We start from the raw sequence: 5,182 nt of genomic DNA, 5'->3' as shown, positions 1-5,182 counted from the left end.
TATGTATTATTTATGCTAATTTAATAATTTCAAAAGAAAAAATGAGGTATAGTGTATTGAACATACCCAAGTAGTATTTTATAGAAGTGTCCATATAATACAAAAAAGACTGAAAATAATTATTTTAATATTATTAATTATTATTGCAGTAAAATTATGCCTGTTCGTTCAACATTTTACATGCAGTTAAACAGAGAACATGTACTGGTTTTATCTTGCAACATTGCTGCAAATTAATATTGAAATACACCAGAACAATATTCAATGTGTGACTCCAAACGACCAGTATTCAATACATATTATTTTTAACCCATATTAAATTGAAAAGTACAATAAGTATAAATAAAACATAATTATTAGATTTTTCTATTAACTTTGCAGCAAATAACATTAAAATATGGCCTGAGGAGGTTACTCTATGAAATGCTTGATCAAATTATTGATGTAATTATGATTTTGTACACCTATTTAAGTAAATTTGCCAAATTGCCCGACAGACAAGCACTGAGTCAATGTGACCATGAGACAAAATGTCTTACTGTTCACAATCTACCTTAATTTAGAGTAATAATTTAGCACTAAGGTCTGTTCAAGGTGTTCTGAGGAAATTCAAGGGATTTTCAACAAGTGCTGTTCATCGGGTCTCTGCCTATATGCAAAGAACTCTTCTCTGTTTAGTTATTCAGATAGCGTGAAGTGAATTCCTCACTCGTCTTTGATGTTACAGGGATTGGAAAGATTCTATGCCCCTTTATGATCACTGTAGGCCGTATGATTCATCCCATCTCCTCAGGGATTCTCCTTCACTCTATGCAAGCTAATATGTTTGCCATGTTTAATGATGCAATAAATGTTCCCGAGTAGCAGTTATTTATCTTGATCACGCTTCTCTCCTGGAGCACTGTCACTTATGCAGTCCAGTATCAGCACCTGCTAAACGGAAGTGACACTGCACATAGTCCAGGCCTGGATAAAGCTGGTAAAGCTAACCAGTGTAGAATTAAAAAGTAAATTTTAATATAAAAATATATATACACTGTCAGAAAAAATGTGCAAAATTTGTACCTTCAGGGGTACAATGGCTTGTCACTGGGGCAGTACCCTCAAGGGTACACCCGTTGTACCCTTTCACATGGGTACATATCTGTACCCTTGCAGTATGTACCTTTCAAAGGCAAATATGTACCTCTGCTGACTAAATTGTACCTTATAGTGCTATGGTACCATAATGTACCTTTAAAAAAAGGTGCAAATTCATTCTTTTAAGGGTACTGCCCCAGTGACAAGCCTTTTGTACCCTTTGATGGCAAATTTGTACTCCATACAGCACATTAAAAAGGCCAGAATGCTGTTTATCACATTTATTAAACATTCAAAACCATTACATTCTCACATTTTTCACAGGATGAATGTTATAAGCTCTATCACAATGTCATAACAGAATGCATATATTGCAGCAATTTTACTTTTGAAAAAAAAAAAAGTTAACTTTTTATACTCAAAATTGTAAACAGCAAGAATCAAAAAGCAATTTTTTTCCAACAGTACACATTTCATTAATTATAACTTTTACTTTTTAAAACTATTTGTATTTGTAAAATTGTAAACAGCAAGATTAAGCTTAATATTATATTAAACATTTCTTCAAAATCAGTACATCCCATTTCATTAACCGTTTTTTTTTATCATGTAATAAAACATTAAGAATAAATTACACTTTTTTAAAAACAGCACTAGATCTCATTTTAAGTACATTTTTCTACTACATTCTACATTTTCTAAAACAGTTTTGAACATCAAGAATCACAAAGCAATCTTTTACCAACAGTACACATTTGAAAATTGACAGAAAGAGAAAGTTAATCATTCACATTAACTAAAAATCAAATCAGACATTTTAATATTCTTTGTTGCCTCTTTCGTTGCCATTTCCCTCTAGTAATATCACTGTACAAATATTTCTAAGCTTGAATGCACAATTATTTGTTCACCTGAAGGTTTAGAAAATTACAATGTTTTTACAAAAGTTATAACTGTGAATGATCATTTTAGCATACTGTTTGTTTATATCGATATTCAACATTTATTTTAAGCTGAGAACTGATTTAAAATCTGTGATATCACTGACCTCTGAGAGTGTTTTTAAGAAAGGGTATTTCTTAAGTATATCCTCCACAGTCATTCCATCTCTTATCTCCCTTCTTCGCCACGCAAACTTTCGCTACATTCGGTCTTTGACCACCAAGGTATCTGGTCGCACTTTGCTGTACTGGATATGCAGGACATTCACATGACCCTCAACAGAGGATGCATCCTCACCAATGACAGCAACCGCCTATTGGATCAAATTTAAAAGTCCATAATGTCCATAATAATAATAATAAATGTTAAACCTCAAAAACACATGATGTCATTCACCATTTCCATTTTTATGATTTTTATGATCACAAAGAGAGATATTCAATTTAAGGCTGCACAATGAATTCATAAAAAAAAAATGTTATTATGCAAATTAGTAATTCCATGTCAAATCAACCAAATTTCAGAAACTCCCTGGTTCAAATTTGTAATTTTGTTAATATTTTTTATAAATTTTAATATTTATTTTATTCGTCGTTCCAGCCCTACTTAACTGCATCATATATTATAAATATAAAAACTCCACATGTTTAGCATTTAGCACATCATATAAACTGAGTTTCTTTTGTGTGTGCTGCTGGGCCACCCTGCTTTCTCGGCATCAGGCATCAGGCATAAAAAAAAATAAATATTGGTCAACCACTAAACATAGGACAAATATAATACACAATACTCAATGTTATACTTACATTTCTGTAGTCAAAGTTTGTTGATAGGATTCTGCTGGCACTGGTTATAGTGTTATTGTTACCACCTCCATCTTGTGTACAAATTTGTTAAACTTGGCCTGTTTTTTAAAGGAGCCTTGAAATAAATGTGAGATCATGTTCTCCGTGAGACCACACTCTACTGTTTCCCCATCCACCTCATTTTCTGAAAGAAAGAAAAAGAATGATCAGTGTGAGCTCGAGGTTTTAATCATTTTAACAATTATTTAAACAATAAAGTCAATGTATTTTTTTAATGGGCATTAATCAGTATAAAAAAAATACTTCTATTTAGAAAAATACACTCTCAGAAAAAGGTACTAATATGTACACTAACAGAGAAATTTACTTTTTTCTGAGAGTGTATGATTAGAAGCAATATTATTTAAATTAGCAGCTCAAAGACTAGAAACTTATTTCACGAGTTTTTACCAGTTTTGATAAATAATGGTAAACAAATTTCACTTGACTTGCTGTCCTTGGAAGGGCTCAAAGCCGACGCACGCCTCGATGTCCGAGCTAAATCGCCTCAGTTGATTGCTGCTTAAGTAGTTCGCTCGTGATGACTGACAGGACTAAATGATTAGGACACTACTGGACTTATATTTAGTCTTATATTTTATATTTATATATATTTTTTTTATAAATATGTACCAAATAAAACTGATATAAATCAACACGGATGATATTCGTAAATTATATAATTTCAGACTGACTAGGAGAGGCGTTAAAATAAAACAAGAGAGGCGTTCGCTTGCGTCCGGTGTGAACACGGGTAACAGTAAGAAAATAATGGGAAACTGAATTTATAAATCTGTGGTTCCACATTGAGACCCAGCTTTAGTGAAAATAAAAGCCGATTCACACAAAACGCGATGGGTTTGAACTGTTTCTATGGCCGTTTTACCGCTGTTTTGTCAGCGTCTCAAGCACTGTCTCGCGGTAGAGTATAAGTTATGCGAAAAGTAACATTTTAATTTCTGGCTAAATAATAAAAACAATTGTTATAATAACAATAAGCTCAAAATTTAATAACAATGCGTTGGTTTTGTCAGGTCAGTGTTTTCGAGTTTACCTCACGCATCAGGTAGGCCTAGCTACAGACGCAATGTCAAGTGAACATGACTGCAAAGGGAACCAACGGATTTTCACAGTACTTAAAACTAAACTTACCTCTGAATTTCTGTGCTTCGTCTTCAGTGACATGTATTCCAGCTTCTTTCAATTTTTGAAGAAGATCCTCCGTCGACAGCGTCAGAAGTGAGACAGCCATGATATGGAATAACCGTCGTGCTCGTGCACAATATCAACTTTGCGCGCATAAAATGCACCGCGCGGGCTATAATCCCATTGGACGACACGAATTTAAAGAAGGCTGGCTGCGAAAATGCGTACTTGAACTTTGAGGCAAAGTAAAAGTACCCCATATAATGTTAAATAAACGTTAAATAGTTTCGTCTACATTGTGCTTTTGTTAAGAAAGATAAGTACATGTATTTGTTTAACTCTAAATGAATTACAATTAAAAATGCAGGCCTACTTTAATACATTTGCGTTTCATACACTTTGGCTTACTCCTTTTGTCACACAAGTGATTGTACCTTTGTTTGGGGATTAAATGGTCCAAACATGGACCCTCTGACAGTTGGAAACATATTTGTACCTTTTTTACCCCTAAATGGTACATATGAGTACCCTAAGGTGTAACTATGACCCATTAAGGGTACAACTTCACCATTTGTACCCTAAGTGTTCACAAACGGACCCCAACCGTACCCTTTTTTCTGACAGTGTATATTAATATATACATTTAAAATATAATTATATAATTAGTAAAATATATATCTGCGTATATCCATCCATCTTAGTTTTCAACATGGAAGTAAGCAATTTCTTGCAAATGTGCTATTTCTATCAAAGTGCAGTAAACAGTCAAACTGTTTGTGCAACAAACCAGTGTTTTTATGATTATGATAATAAATTGGAAAAATAAAATGATAACAAATACCAGTTTTCAATATCAAGCAACATAACTTACTGTTTTTGTACTGCTAAAACAACTGTGTGTGTGTGTGTGCGTGCGTGTGTGTGTGTGATTTATGAGTATGCAAACTTGTATAATGACATGGGTATTACACTGGTATAACAACATAAACATGTTTTATGAGGACATTTCCTGAGTCCTCATAATTAAAATAGCTTTAAAAACATATTAAACCATTTTATTTTCAAATTGGTTTATTAAAATGTAAAAATGCAAAAAAGAATGTTTTGTGTGAGGGGTAGGTTTAGGGGTAGGGTAGAGGGAAAGAATATACAGTTTGTACAGAATAAAA

At 33.0% G+C, this 5,182-nt stretch overlaps 1 long non-coding RNA gene across 1 annotated transcript; it reads right to left on the bottom strand.

Annotated features, from left to right (window-relative positions):
• Positions 1 to 2,202: 2,202 nt before the first annotated feature.
• On the bottom strand, positions 2,203 to 4,297 carry LOC107665344 (uncharacterized). The gene is made up of 3 exons (XR_001631539.1): positions 4,020 to 4,297; positions 2,829 to 3,012; positions 2,203 to 2,335 (listed from the first exon to the last, which is right to left on the bottom strand). It is a non-coding gene; the product is annotated as an uncharacterized LOC107665344 (long non-coding RNA).
• Between the last annotated feature and the right edge of the window lie 885 nt (positions 4,298 to 5,182).

Source organism: Sinocyclocheilus anshuiensis, unplaced genomic scaffold (assembly GCF_001515605.1).
Source record: "Sinocyclocheilus anshuiensis isolate Anshui unplaced genomic scaffold, SAMN03320099.WGS_v1.1 scaffold199, whole genome shotgun sequence".
NCBI lineage: Eukaryota > Metazoa > Chordata > Actinopteri > Cypriniformes > Cyprinidae > Sinocyclocheilus > Sinocyclocheilus anshuiensis.
The sequence above is the reverse complement of the archived record's forward strand: the minus strand, read 5'-3'. Positions and strand labels throughout refer to the sequence as shown.